At 42.3% G+C, this 16,808-nt stretch overlaps 1 long non-coding RNA gene across 1 annotated transcript; it reads right to left on the reverse strand.

Annotated features, from left to right (window-relative positions):
• Positions 1 to 1,570: 1,570 nt before the first annotated feature.
• LOC141277557 (uncharacterized) lies at positions 1,571 to 12,637 on the reverse strand. Its single transcript, XR_012329130.1, has 3 exons — positions 6,484 to 12,637; positions 5,689 to 5,876; positions 1,571 to 1,760 (listed from the first exon to the last, which is right to left on the reverse strand). It is a non-coding gene; the product is annotated as an uncharacterized lncRNA (long non-coding RNA).
• Positions 12,638 to 16,808: the final 4,171 nt, after the last annotated feature.

Raw genomic sequence — 16,808 nt, forward strand, 5'->3', positions numbered from 1 at the left:
AACTCTACTCAATATTCTGGAATAACCTAATTGGGAAAAGAATTTGAAAAAGGATAGTATATGTGTGTGTATAACTGAACCACTTTGCTGTACACCTGAAAGTAACACAACAGTGTAAATCAACTATACTCCAATATAAAATAAAAAAATTTTTTTTAAGTTTTGACATGTATACATTCATGACCACATTACCCCAATCAAGATAATAAACATATCCACCCCCCCAAAGGTTTCTCATGCCCCTTATAATTCCTTTCTTCCCTCCCTGTCCCGTCCTCTCCCACACCTGTTAGTCTGCTTCCTGTCACTATAGATTTGTTTGAATCATCTAGAGTTTTATAACAATGCAATCATAACATAGAGCCTTTGGTATCTGGCTCTTTTCACACAGCATAATGTTTCTGAGGTTCCTCCATGTTGCAGCCCCTATCAGTTGTTAGCTCTTTCTTATTGCTGAGTAGTCTTGCATTGTATGGATACGCTATGATTTCTTTATTGGCCACCTGTTGACAGACACTGCGGCTTTGTCTCTTTGTAACAATTGTTTTCCTAGTACCTTGAACACTGCCTGGCACATAGTAAGTAAATGAATGGAAGAATGTCCTTCTGATGTGCTTCAACTTGTCCTTGAAGCTCATTAATGCTGCCATGAATATAATGCAACCATTACAAACTATGTTTTCAAAGAATATTTGATATATATAAGAATGCAGATTGGGACTTCCCTGGTGGCACAGTGGTTAAGGATCCACCTGCCAATGTAGGGCACACAGGTTCGAGCCCTGGTCCGGGAAGATCCCACATGCCACGGAGCAACTAAGCCCGTGTGCCACAACTACTGAGCCTGTGCTCTAGAGCCCGTGAGCCACAACTACTGAGCCCGCGTGCCACAACTACTGAAGCTTGCATGCCTAGAGCCCATGCTCCACAACGAGAGAAGCCATAGCAATGAGAAGCCTGCACACCACAACAAAGAGGAGCCCCTGCTCGCCGCAACTAGAGGAAGCCCGCGTGCAGCAACGAAGACCCAATGCAGCCAAAAATATAAATAAATAAGAATGCAGACTGATGATGATAGTAGGTTAGGTCATAAAAGGCAAAGCCCCAGAGTGTATAAAGGCATAGTATGCAAGGAGAAGGACTCTAATATAAAAAATATCAACAGATGTAATCTCTTTGAGTTTCCTTTTAATACTTGCCATATTTTCCAAAATTTTGACAATGAAAATAGATAAACCTTCTTTCAAAACTGGAATTAAAAATGGAATTTTATTATTTTTAAGAATAATCTGGGGCTTCCCTGGTGGCGCAGTGGTTGAGAGTCCGCCTGCTGATGCAGGGGACATGGGTTCGTGCCCCGGTCTGGGAAGATCCCACATGCCCGGAGCGGCTGGGCCCGTGAGCCATGGCCGCTGAGCCTGCGCGTCCGGAGCCTGTGCTCCGCAACAGGAGAGGCCACAGCAGTGAGAGGTCTGCGTACCGCAAAAAAGAATAATCTGCTTAATTGTTACTTCCTCCATGAAGTCTTTACCATCTCCCTCAGGCAGCATCAATTACTCCTTCTGTTGGCAACATGATATGTATCAGTCAGCTCTTGCCAAAGTAATACTGCCTAAGAAATCACCCAAATCTCAATGATGTACAACTACAAGCCTTTATTGCTCACTTTTGGATCTGCAGGGTGGCTAGGTGAGGGGTACAGTGCTTTGCTTCAGGCAGGGTTTGACTGGGCGTCTGATCTTCTCCTGATATGGCTTCTCCTAGAAGAGATGAGAGCAAACACATGATGCCTCTCAAAGCTGAGGCTCACAACTGGCTCATAGTCCTTTATACCCACATTCCATGGCCCAAACAAGACACATGCCAAGGTCACGTCAATGGGGCAGAATGAGCCCTCCCATGGAGATTGGTGGGGGTAGGAGGCTACATACTTGCTGAACAATAATTTAATCTACCACATGAGAGAAGAAAAAACACGGTTTGGGGGTCTTTAAAACTTGGCTTTGGAAGCTGGCTGGACCACTTCAGGGCCAAGTGCTTTGGGGCAATTTATTTAAGCCCTGTTTCCCCTTTTGTTAACTGGAGATTACAAAATGCTTGGAAGAGGGGTTGTGACCTTTGAACACGATAGCTGTGTGGTGACCATGGACATGCACCAGCCAGAGCTCCTTCTAGAGAATCTGCTGCTGGGAGCCTAAGTGTTTCACAGCCTCAGCTCTGGATCCTCCCGTGGGTTTGCACTGAGGCTGTGCTTCCCCTAAGCTGCAAGCGGGCGACAATGAAGCACAGCAGAGACACCCTTTCAGGCCCACTGCTGGGGGACAAGAGACTCCTCTGACGGGAGATGAGCTTGAAGATGACCCATTGATATGGCCCAAGACTTCATAGACTGCACCTCAGTCTCCCCAGCGCGCCTGCTCCCTTCCCTGCCTCCTCTCACCGGCATCAGACCTGTACCGCAGCCGGAAGACCCCCCTGGCCTGCTACTCTTTCCTCCACTCCGTCCTGCACAGGGGTTTCCCCAATATGCCTCTAGCACTCTTAACTGATCATTTCCTCTTGGCTTCCGCTCCGTGGAGGACCTCGACTGACACAGACTATCAAGTACCTAGAAAAGGGCCTAAGAAAAACTATGAACTCAATATATCTTTTTTTTTTTTTTTTTTTTTTTTTTTTGCGGTACGCAGGCCTCTCACTGTTGAGGCCTCTCCCGTTGCGGAGCACAGGCTCCGGACGCGCAGGCTCAGCGGCCATGACTCACGGGCCCAGCCGCTCCGCGGCATGTGGGATCCTCCTGGACCGGGGCACGAACCCGTGTCCCCTGCATCGGCAGGTGGGCTCTCAACCACTGCACCACCAGGGAAGCCCAATATATCTTGTTTTTCAAAAAAAATTTTTAACATCTTTATTGGAGTATAATTGCTTTACAACGGTGTGTTAGTTTCTGCTTTATAACAAACTAGATCAGCTATACATATACACATATCCCCATATCTCCTCCCTCTTGCATCTTCTTCCCACCCTCCCTAACTCACCCCTCTAGGTGGTCACAAAGCACAGAGCTGATCTCCCTGTGCTATGAGGCTGCTTCCCACTAGCTACCTATTTTACATTTGGTAGTATATATAAGTCCATGCCACTCTCTCATCTCGTTCCAGCTTACCCTTCCCCCTCCCCATGTCCTCAAGTCCATTCTCTACATCTGCGTCTTTATTCCTGTCCTGCCCATAGGTTCCTCAGAACCTTTTTTTTTTCTTAGATTCCATATATATGTGCTAACACACGGTATTTGTTTTTCTCTTTCTGACTTACTTCACTCTGTATGACAGACTCTAGGTCCATCCACCTCACTACAAACAACTCAATTTTGTTTCTTTTTATGGCTGAGTAATATGCCATTGTATATATGTGCCACATCTTCTTTATCCATTCATCTGTTGATGGACACTTAGGTTGCTTCCATGTCCTGGCTATTGTAAATAGAGCTGCAATGAACATTGTGGTACATGACTCTTTTTGGATTATAGTCTTCTCAGGGTATATGCCCAGTAGTGGGATTGCTGGGTCCTATGGTAGTTCTATTTTTAGTTTTTTAAGGAACCTCCATACTGTTCTCCATAGTGGCTGTATCAATTTACATTCCCACCAACAGTGCAAGAGGGTTCCCTTTTCTCCACACCCTCTCCAGCATTTATCGTTTGTAGGTTTTTTGATGATGGCCATTCTGACAGGTGTGAGGTGATACCTCATTGTAGTTTTGACTTGCATTTCTCTAATGATTAGTGATGTTGAACATCCTTTCCTGTGTTTGTTGGCAATCTGTATATCTCCTTTGGAGAAATGGCTATTTAGGTCTTCTGCCCATTTTTGGATTGGGTTGTTTGTTTTTTAGATATTGAGCTGCATGAGCTGCTTGTAAATTTTGGAGATTAACCCTTTGTCAGGTGCTTCATTTGCAAATATTTTCTCCCATTCTGAGGGCTGTCTTTTCATCTTGTTTATGGTTGCCTTTGCTGTGCAAAAGCTTTGAAGTTTCATTAGGTCCCATTTGTTTGTTTTTAATTTCCATTTCTCTAGGAGGTGGGTCAAAAAGAATCTTGCTGTGATTTATGTCATAGAGTATTCTGCCTATGCTTTCCTCTAAGAGTTTGACAGTGTCTGGACTTACATTTAGGTCTTTAATCCATTTGGAGTTTATTTTTGTGTATAGTGTTAGGGAGTGTTCTAATTTCATTCTTTTACATGTAGCTGTCTGGTTTGCCCAGCACCAATTGCTGAAGAGGCTGTCTTTTCTCCATTGTATATTCTTGCCTCCTTTATCAAAAATAAGGGGACGATATGTGTGTGGGTTTACCTCTGGGCTTTCTATCCTGTTCCATTGATCTATATTTCTGTTTTTGTGCCAGTACCACATTGCCTTGATGACTGTAGCTTTGTAGTACAGTATGAAGTCTGGGAGCCTAATTCCTCCAGCTCCGTTTTTCTTTCTCAAGATTGCTTTGGCTATTCGGGGTCTTTTGTGTTTCCATACAAATTGCGAAATTTTTTGTTCTAGTTCTGTGAAAAATGCCAGTGGTAGTTTGATAGGGATTGCACTGAATATGTAGATTGCTTTGGGTAGTAGAGTCATTTTCACAATGTTGATTCTTCCAATCCAAGAACATTGTATATCTCTCCATCTGTTTGTATCATCTTTAATTTATGTCATCAGTGTTTTATAGTTTTATTCATACAGGTCTTTTGTCTCCCTAGGTAGGTTTATTCCTAGGTATTTTATTCTTTTTGTTGCAATGGTAAATGGGACTGTTTCCTTAATTCTCTCTCAGATTTTTCATCATTAGTGTATAGGGATTCAAGAGATTTCTGGGGCTTCCCTGGTGGCGCAGTGGTTTAGAGTCTGCCTGCCGATGCAGGGGACGTGGGTTCGTGCCCCGGTCTGGGAAGATCCACATGCCGTGGAGCTGCTGGGCCCGTGAGCCATGGCTGCTGAACCTGCGCATCCGGAGCCTGTGCTCCGCAACGGGAGAGGCCACAACAGTGAGAGGCCCGCACACCGCAAAAAAAAAAAAAAAGAGAGAGATTTATGTGCATTAATTTTGTATCCTGCTACTTGACCAAATTCATTGATTAGCTCTAGTAGTTTTCTGGTGGCATCGTTAGGATTCTCTATGTATAGTATCATGTCATCTGCAAACAGTGACAGTTTTACTTCTTCGTTTCCAATTTGGAATGTCATCTGCAAACAGTGACAGTTTTACTTCTTCGTTTCCAATTTTAATTCTTTTTCTTCTCTGATTGCCATGCCTAGGACTTCCGAAACTATGTTGAATAATAGTGGTGAGAGTGGACATCCTTTGTCTTATTCCTGATCTTAGAGGAAATGCTTTCAGTTTTTCACCATTGAGAATAAAGTTTGCTGTGGGTTTGTCATATATGGCCTTTATTATGTTGAGGTAGGTTCCCTCTATGCCCACTTTCTGGAGAGATTTTACCATAAAAGCATCTCCTCTTGAGTAAACGTCTGCAAAAATACCAATCAAGAGATGATGGCCCAACTAATAATAAGATTCAATTCTGCATTTTGCTGGTGTCCAGTTAAGAGATGATGTGAGTAAGGCCCACCATCACCTCTTCATTTGATATTATAAAGACTGGTGATAAATAATGAATTAGAAATACATGTATTACCTGAATCCCCAGGAAAATTCCATCAAATTTATGAGGCCCAGGCTTCCCTGGTGGCGCAGTGGTTGAGAGTCTGCCTGCCGATGCAGGGGACACAGGTTTGTGCCCCGGTCTGGGAAGATCCCACATGCCGCAGAGTGGCTGGGCCCGTGAGCCATGGCTGCTGAGCCTGCGCGTCTGGAGCCTGTGCTCTGCAACGGGAGAGGCCACAACAGTGAGAGGCCCGCGTACCCCCCCCCCAAAAAAAAAAATGAGGCCCATCAAATCTACCCAGAAACTTGTAAGAGTTCAATGTCAACACCCTAGTTAGAGACACAATCCTGTCTTTGACAAGATAACTGCACAAAGCCATCGTAAACAAAAAAGTGATGAACAAAATGAAAACCGACCTGGATACCTACATATCCTTCTGTCATTACTAAGGAAAAACACACGTTATATTTAATCTCTAAAATCATAAGGGCTAATGCTTACTAGCATTGGTTGGGACAACATTTCTTACCTGAACACCTGCAAAAAAGGATGGCAACACAACAGTTAGGAACAATATCCACACTTCCCTAGATTTCTGAAGATCAGATCATCTGTTGTGTGCAAAAGGCCCACCTTATCACTTATCTGGATGCAAGCCATGTCCCTTTAATATCATTATGAGGTTCATCATGACCTCTCAACAGGAAACTGGAAAACACATTGTGACGAATGTGTCTATGGACCCACCTTTACTACCTGGACCCTGAAGATAACCCTGTCACCACCCCCTGTCACCACCACTTTTGCAGGATTCATCAAATCTACCTGGAATCTTGCAGTAACTCCAAGGTCTAGGCCATTGCTAGGCACAGCATTACCTCTTGGATGCTCACCTGCAAGAGAAAACCATGATTACTACCGTGACACGCAGCTATATGAGAATTACCTGGATATCTGCAAGTCTCTCAACAATTACACAAACATAAATTTTTTATAAAATATAAAACAGGAGGATAACATGGTTTCCAGAATTGGTGAGACACTATCAATTCTTACCTGAAAACCTAGCCCCCAAAATGCCCTGGCAAAACAGGAACAAATATCACTTACTTAAGCATATGAAGACTGGACGGTCTCTGATGGGGTGAAAGTGCCTATCATCACTTACCTGGATAACAGAAATGTCTCTGAAAACAACCATTGTCATGTTCACCACAATCTCTTGACATGAACCTGAAAAAGGTATTATGATATATGTGTAAAAGGACACAACTTGTTCTAACATGACACCTGCAAAGAACGTTCACTACTTTCATCATTATGAGAATATCAGCTCTAACTGAATACTGGCAGTAAGCCAAGTTAGGAATATTCTCAGGTAAGCTGACATTTCTTAAGGGAACACAGGCAAAATTTCCATGGTCACTACCATGGCTGTGGCCATCATGCTAATTACATGGTTATGTGAAATTACTCAACATTCACAGAGAAAGACAAAAAGTTTCTTTAAAATATAATAAATGAAAACTCCTGGTTTCTAGAACTGGTAAGGGATCCATCATTTCCTATCTGAACGCCTGCAAGGAAATCATGGTAACAAGCGTGAGGGATATCATCATCACTTACCTGGCTACCTGGAGATCAGAAAGCCTGTGCTGTGGTTGAGGCCCATACCGTCACTTACCTGCATCCCAGCCATGTCCCCCATCCACGACCAATGTTAGTTCATTGTGATCTCTTGAAGGAAATCTGAAAGACATGTTCTGAAACATTTGTTAGGGGCACAGTTTTTTCTACCAGGACACCTGCAAATAATCTTGGTCACTTAATCGTTAGGAGATATATCAACTTTACCTGGATACTTACAGTAATCCAAGGTCAACGCCAAGGTTGGAAAACTGTCATTTCTTGACTGGACACCTGTACAAATCCTATGGGTAGTACTGTGGTGGGGAAAATCATGATAAACACCTGTATACCTGTAACCCTTGAGCATTCCTAGTGTTAAACATAAATTTTCCCTAACATATAAAAAGTGAAAACTCATAGTCTCTAGATTTGCTAAAGACTACCTGTTCATTTCTTACCTGAACACCTGCAACAAAGTCACGGTGACAAGCAGCACTGACACCCTTCATCACTTACCTACATACAGGAAGACTGGATGGTTTAGGCCCACGCCATCACTTATCTCAACACCAGCGATGTCCCGCCATCAACTGCCATAGAGAGGTTTGCGGCCTGATCTCTTGACAAGCCCTGAAAAACACAGTGTGAAAAATGTGCTTGGTACAGTGTCTCGTTCTACCTGTGCACCTGCAAATTCCCTCATCATCTGTATCACTTTGGGACCATTCAACATTACTTGGATACTTGGAGAACTCTTGAGGTCAAACCCTAGTAACACACACCTTCCTCCCATGAACAGCTACTTGCAAATATCCCATGGTTAATGACGCAGTTAGAACAATATGACAAACTACCTGTATGCTTGCAATCTGTCTACCACTACAAGTGAGAAATACACGTTATCTCTGTACAAGAATACAGTAAAAATTACCACTTGCTAGTATTACTAGGGACAAATTAATTTAGCTTATACTTGCCAAAACACAAGGTAAATATCAGATAATTACATAGATATCTGAAAATAAGCAGCCCTCTAATAAGTTCATGTCACATCTCATACCTATGTACCACCAAAGACCTGAACAGAATACCTGCAAAAAAAAAATAGGGGAGCACAAGTATTAGGGACACCATCATCACTTACTCATATGTGTGAAGATCACATGATCTGGGCTGTGGTTTAGGCCCAAATTATCACTTACCTCAATACCTGCTATGTGCCTTGTTACCTGCTGTTGATAGATTCACTGTGATGTCTTTACATGAAGCTGAAAAAATTGTGTAAATTGTGTTTGGTATACATCTTATTCCACTGGGACACCCGCAAATTCCTTGTTCAATTCTATCATATCAAGACACATCAGCCTTCCATGGGTAACTGGATATCCGAGATTAAACGTTAATAAGAGATACTTTCCTCTCTTGAAGGGAGGCCGGGAAAAATCCCAGGGTGAATAACTACCACTGATGGGCAGTATGAGAAACCACCTGGACATCCACTGATCCATCTAGCACTCTGTGTATATAAAACCCATAACCCCAGACTTCCCTGGTGGCACAGTGGTTGAGAGTCCGCCTGCCGATGCAGGGGACATGGGTTTGTGCCCCGGTCCGGGAGGATCCCACATGCCGCGGAGCGGCTGGGCCCGTGAGCCATGGTTCTGAGCCTGTGCGTCCGGAGCCTGTGCTCCGCAACGGGAGAGGCCACAACAGTGAGAGGCCCGCGTACCGCAAAAAAAAAAAAAAAAAACCCATAACCCCTAAACAAGAATACAGTCAAATATCCTGCTTACTGGTATTGTTGGGGTGAATTTAATTTCTGAACTGCATACGTGCCAAAGCCACACTTAAAGTACAGTCTTGAAAGCACCACCATTCACACATATGAAAATAAGAAGCTTTCTAATGAGCTAAAGTCACATAACCTAATACCTGCATATTAGGAAAGGACTTAAGAGAACACTTGCAAAACGACAGGGTAACACTGTGTTAGGGAAATCATATACATTTACCCAGATATCTGAAGATCACATGGCCTGTCGCCTGCAAAAGGCGCACACTATCACTTACTTGGATAAAAGCCATGTCCCTTTAATGATCATTAAGAAGTTCACCATGATCCCTACACAGAACCTGGAAAACACATTGTGACAAATGTGCCTATGGACACAAGTTTATTTACTACCTGGACCCTGAAGATAACCCTGTCATGACCATCACTGCAGGACTCAGCAAATCTACTTGGAATCTTGCTATACTCCAAGGCCTAGGCCACTGTTACACAGACCATTATCTCCTGCATTTACACCTGCATGGAACCTTGGTTAGTACTTGTAGCTCTATGAGGATTACATGGATATCTGTCACTCAACAATCAGATGGTTAAATATCAAGTTTTCTAAAATATAAAACTATAGGATAACATGGTTGCTAGATTTGTAAGGTGTCTACAATTTCTTACCTGAATACCTGCAAAAAAAGTCATGATAACAAGAAGCGTGAAGACACATCAGCATTACCTAGATATGTGAATGTTGATCGTCTGTGTTGTGGTTTATACCCACATCATCCCTTACCTCCACAGCAACACGCTGCAACGTTCACTACCACTGATGCACTTACTGTGATGTGTTATCCTGAATCTGCAAAACAAATTGCAGTAAATGTATTTGGTACACATGTCATTCTACCTCTACACCCCCAGATTCCCTTGGTCACTTCTGGTATGATTTTGGTACCCATCAACACTACCTGGACACTTGCCTGCAGACACTGGGGTCAAACCCCAGGAAGAGATGCCTTCTTCTCAGAAGGGCTCCCTGCAATAATCCCTGAGCTAGTAATGCTGTGATGCCAACATGATAAATTACAAGAATCCCTGCACATGCATCTTTCAGCAGTAGTTAAGTACATGTTACCTCTAAAGAAGAACATAAAAATCTTACGAGTATTATTAGGGACATATTAACTTCATAACCACATATATGACAAAAACTAGGTAAATTTAAGAGTCTCAAAAACATTAATTTTGTAAATACTGATATTGGGAATGTCTCTGAGTTATTGTCACGTCATCTCATACCTGTTCACCATCAAAGACCTTAACAGGATCCCTGCAGAAAACCATGGTAACACTGTGTGAAGGGACCGCATGCTCACTTACCTAGGTGTCTGAGGTCAAATGACCCGTACTGGGGTAAAATCCACTTTATCAAATACCTGTCAACTAGCAAGGTCCCATTCATGAGCACTGTTACGTCCACTGTGGTATCAGAACTGCTGGAACATGTAAAATCATACATGTCAAGTGTGTTTAAGGACTGAAGGACAACACTTATTTGACACGAAAAAGAAAAAACCCAAAGAAAACAACAAAACCAAACAAATAAATGCAAGAAAAAACAGCACCAGCAAATAATCTTAGTCACTTACATCATTCAGGGAACCATCAACCCTATCTGAACCTTTCAGAACTTCAATGTCAACATCAGTGCTAGAGACATATTTCTCTGAGCACCTGAAGGAATCTCATGGTCAATACTGTGAATCCAAACCAGGATAACTTAGCTGCCACCTGCAGATGCCTCTGTCACAACTGAGGTTAAGCACACATTATATGTACACTCTAAAAAAAGTGGCTAATGCTACTATCACTGATTGGGAAACATAATTTCTTAATTGCATACCTGCATAAAAACACAGGAACAGAAAAACTAGGAACACCATCCACACTTTCCCACATATCTGAAGATCAGATGGTTTGAAGTGGGCTAAAGGCCCACGTCATCACTTACCTCAATACAATCAAGGCATGTTATCGATCATTATGATCTCTACCAGGATGTCTTTGCAGGAACCTGAAAATCACACTGTAAAATATGTCTATGGACACGCCTTTTCTACTAGGACCCTACAGATAACCTCATTCACTGCCTTCCGTGCAGGACCTGCCATCAGCTCTCCCTGGGTTCATGCAGTCCTCCAAGGTCTATGCCACTGTTAGAAACTCCATCCTCTTTTCCCTGCTCACCTGCAGAAACGCCACGGTCACTACCGTGCCACACGCTCGGTCATCATTGCGTTCATACCCGGGAATCGCTCAACACTCACAGGGTTCAAAATAAATTCTCAAAAATATAAAACAGTAGGATAATATGACTGCTAGGATTGATAAAACACTATTATTTCTTACCTGAAGACCTGAAATGAATCACATGAGAAAACAAGTTTAGCCAATCAACACCGCTTACCTAGAGATGTGAACGCAGGATGCTCTGATGTGGCGAAGGTGCACATCATCACTTACCTGGACACCAGAAAGGACCCCCTATAACAACCGTTCATTTCATCTTGATCTCTTGATGGGAACCTGAAAAACACATGTTACAGGTTCAAAAGGACAGAACTCGTAGCAGGACACCTTCAAACGACCTTAGACATTTCCTTCACCATGAAAATATCAACTCTGCCTGAATACTTGTAGTACGCCAAGGTCGAGGGCATTGTCAAATATGACAGCATTTCATCATGGGGCACCTGCAAAGTCTCATGGTTACGAGCATCATGACAATCACCCGAATATGGCAAGTGCTCATCACTCACATGGCTCATTAAAAATTTTCTCTAAAGTAAGATAAATGAAAACTCATGGTTTCTAGAATTGGTAAGAACAATCATTTCCTACCTGAATACCTGCAAAGAAAAATGGTAACAGCAATTGTTAGGGAAACGATCATAACTTACCCAGCTATGTAAATATCAAATGACCTGTGCTCTGGTTTACTCCATATCTGGTTCCATATGGTCACCTACCTGTATACAAGCAACATCCACCATTAATGAGCATTGTTAGTTTAATCATGATCTCTTCACGCAAACCTAGAAAGATAATATGAAATGCCTGTTAAAGGACACAACGTTTTCTACCACGACACCCACAAATAATGGTGGTCACTTCATCATTAGGAGACGCATCCATCTACCTGCATACTTGCAGCAATCCAAGGTCAACACCAACATCAGATAAAATGTCCTTCTTTGACTGGACACCTGTACAAATCCTATGACTAGTACTGTGATGGGGAACGCCATGATAAATACCTGTATTCACATAATACCTCAGCATTCACACGGGTAAAAGTGAACATTTCCAAAAACAGAACAAATGAAAACGCATGATATCTAGAAGAGGTAAAGACTATCATTCCCTACCTCAATACCTTCAAAAATCATGGTAACAAGACATACGAAGACACAGCATTACTTACTTAAGTATATGAAGGTCAGATGGAATGTGCTGTGGTGTAGCCCCACACCAGCACCTATCTCCATACCAGCAATGACCCACAATAACTACCATTAATAGGCTCACCCAGGATGTCTTGACATGAATCTGAAAAACACAGTGTGGAATATGTTTGGGGCACATAAATCATCCTACCTCTAAAGCTGTAAATTTCCTTGGTCACTTGTACCATTGTGGTGCCCATCCATACTACCTGGCTAGTCGCAGGAGTTCAAGGTCAATTCCTGAGAAGAAACACCATCTTCTCATGAAGGGATACCTGAAAAAATTCCCAAGGTCAATAACTCAATGATGGCAATATGATAAATTACCTGGATCACCTGCATATCTGTTCATCTCTACAAGTATTAAATACATGTCATCTCTAAACAGAATACAAAAAAATCTCATTTGTACTAATATAATAAGGGTCAAATTAATTTCTTAACTACACACATGCCAACAACAAGGTAAATATAAGAGTCTCAAAAATTAATTACATAGATATCTAAAAATCAGAATGTCTTTAATGAGTTAACATCACAACATCTCATACTTGTACACTAGTAAAGACCTTGACAGGATACTGCAAACAAACATGGTAACACAAATGTTTGGGACACCATACTTACTTACCTTCATATTGAAGATCAGATGGTCTTCATTGTAGTAGGATCCACTTTATCCCTTACCTGGTTGAAAGCAAGGTTCTGTTAGCAACCACTGTTAGGTTCACAGGGATCTCGTGACAGGAACCTGAAAAACACATTCAACAAATGTGTTTAAAGATACCATTTGTGGGACTTCCCGGGTGGGGCAGTGGTTAGGAATCAACATGCCAATGCAGGGGGACACGGGTTCGAGCCCTGGTCCGGGAAGATCTCGCAAGCCACAGAACAACTAAGCCCGTGCGCCACAACTACTAAGCCTCCGCTCTAGAGCCCGAGAGCCACAACTACTGAAGCCCACGTGCCTAGAGCCCGTGCTCCACACAAGAAAAGCCACCACAATGAGAAGCCTGATCAACACAACGAAGAGTAGACCCCACTTGCCGCAACTAGACAAAGCCCACATGCAGCAACAAAGACCCAACGCAGCCAAAATTAAATAACTGAATTAATTTTTAAAAAAAAGGATACAATTTGTTCTACCAGGACACCTGCACCTAACCTGGTTTACTTCCATTACTATGCAACACATCAACTCTACCTGGGTACGTGCGTTCATTGAGGTCAACACCAACGTCAGGTGAGACTTTCACTTCTTAACCGGACACGTGCAAAAAACCGATGGTTACTACTGTGGTGGCAACTCCATAACACTTACAAGGTATGATCAACCTACAACACTCACAGGGTTAAATATAAGTAGCCTCTAAAACGTAAAAAATGTAAACTCATGGTTACTACAATTAGTAAGAAATTTTAGCATTTCTTACCTCAATACCTGCAACAAAATCACGATAACAAGAAGTGTTAGGAACGCCATCAACACTTAACTACGTACATGAAAACCACATGGTCTGATCTTCATGTACGTAGGTATATGAAAACTGAAAGCTCATGGTTTCAAGAATTGGAAAGGAATCTGCCCTCACCTGAATACCTGCAAAGAAATCATGGTAACAAGTGTCAGGCTCACAGTAATAACTTGCCTACGTATGCGCAGGTCAGATGGCCTGTGCTGTGGGTGAGGCCTACGTCGCCACATGACTGCCCCCCAACAGTGTCACTCGTTGACACTAACCCGAGGTTCAGAGGGATGTCTGGACAGGAACCTGGAAAAGACATGAGATGTGGCCTTGCTACCAGGACACCTTGGTTATGTTATCATTATAAGACACATCAAAACTACCTGGATACTTGCAGTACTCCAAGGTCAACACAAAGGTTGGAAAGCCCTAGTTTCTTGACTGGACACCTGTAAAAACTCTACGGGAAGTAGTGTGGTGGGAAAACCATAATAAATATCTGCATATGTCCAATCCCTCGACACTTAAGAGAGTGAAATTTTCTCTAAAACATAAAAAGTGAAAACTATTGTTTTCCAGATTGGCAAGGACACTATTATTTCTAACCCTGATCCCTGAAAAAGAAACCATGGTAACAGGAAGTGTTAGGCCACATCCTTACTTACTCAGATATCTGGAGGTCAGAAGGCCTGTGCTGTGCTTTACGCTCACAGCATCACTGACCTGGACACCAGCAAGGTCCCACGTGCAAATCCATCTATCACTACTGTGTTAAATACATATCTTCGCTAAAGAAGACTACTAAAAATCTCACTCCCACTAGTATTATTAGGGACACATTAAATTCCTAACTGATCACATGCCAAAAACAAAGTCAATATGAGACACTGAAATCAGGAATTATGTAGATGTCTGAATATAAGAACGTCTTGAATCAGTGAATATCACATGATCTCATATTGGCATAACAAGCAAAGAACTTAACAAGATACTTGCAAAAAAAAAGACATAAAAAAATATTAGGGACAGCATCCTCACTTACCTAGATATTGAGGTTCACACGGTCTGCACTGTGGTAAGACGCACTTTAACACTTACCTGGTTAAGTGTTACGCTAGTAACCATTAGGTTCACCCTGTTCTCCTAACAGGAACCTGATGAAATACACACAACAAATGTGTTCAAGACACAACTTGTTCTACCAGGATGCCTGCACCTAACCTTGTTCACCTCTATTTTTAAGGAACACATCAACCCTACCTGGATCCTTGCATCCATTCAAGGTCAACACTGTTGTCAGGAGAGACCAGTGGTACCTACCTGGATACCTGCAAAAATCTCATGCATATGACAGCGGAGACACGTCACAACAACTACCTGGATATGAACGACTCCTCAATACTTAGACGATTAAACAAATTTTAACTAAAATACAGAAAGTGTAAACTCGTGTTTACTAGAATTAGTAAGGACTCTTAGCAGTTCTTACCCGAACACCTGCAACAAAATCACGCTAACGAGAAGCGTTAGGAACGCCATCATCACTTACCTACGTACATGAAGAACAGATGGTCTGTGATGTGCTTTTGGCCCACATCCGCACTTACCTAGATACCAGCAACGTCCCATGTTATCTACCACTGGAGCTCACCATCATGTCCTGACAGGAGCCTGAAAACACATTTAGAGAATGTGTGTGATATCCCTATTATTCTAGGGTACACCTTCAGATACCCTTGCTCAGTTGCATACTTTTGAGGCTCATCACCATTACCTGGAAACTTGCAGAAGTCTAGGACTAAACCCTAGTAAGAGATGCCTTCTTCTCTTGAAGAGGTATTTCAAATTGCATGCTCACTACTGTGGTGATGAACAATAGGATAAATTACCTGGACACCTGCATATCCTCTTATCAGCAGGAGGGTATAACATGGTATTTTGGAACATGAATATAGTAAAACATCATGTTCACTAGTGTTGTTAGGGACAGATTAATATCTTTATGGCGTACAAGCCAAAGATAAAGCTAATATAGTAAGTTAAAATATAAAGAGCCTTCAAAGTATCATTGATTACATACATATCTGAAAATAAGAAGGTCTAACGAATTAATGTGACATCTCGTACCTTTACACTAGCAAACACCGTAACAGGATATCTGCAGGGAAAAAATATGGCAACACTGTGTTCAGGGTTTGGGACATCATCCTCACTTATGTAGACATCTGAAGACAGTTGGTCTGTACTCTGCTGTAAGGTCCTCAGCATCACTCACCTGGTTACTCGCAGGGTCCCATTAACGACCATCACTAGGTTCACTGCAACGTCACCACTAATATAACATGAAAAAACACACTTGACAAGGGAGTTTAGGGCAAAAAAATCGCTTTACCTAAAAAAAAAAAAAAAGACTACGTGTAACTAATTCTGATTATTTGCATCATTAGGGGAATCATCAACACTATGTGGGTCCTGGAGGCGCTTCAAGGTTAACACCACTGCTGGGCACACGATCATCTCTTGTCTGAGGACCTGTAAAATTTCATGGTCAACATGGTGGTGTGGAACAGCAGGATAACTTACCCGGATACCTGCATATCCCTCCATCACGGCTAAGGTGAAACATACATTATACCTAAACTCTAAACTGATTAGTAGCATTGGTTGGGACAATATCATTTCTTAACTGACCTCTTTAAGAAAAAACATAGTACCAGAAAAGTTAGAAAACCATCCACACTTAACCTACCTGTCAGATGGGCAGAT

Source organism: Tursiops truncatus, chromosome X, assembly GCF_011762595.2.
Source record: "Tursiops truncatus isolate mTurTru1 chromosome X, mTurTru1.mat.Y, whole genome shotgun sequence".
Classification (NCBI taxonomy): Eukaryota; Metazoa; Chordata; class Mammalia; order Artiodactyla; family Delphinidae; genus Tursiops; species Tursiops truncatus.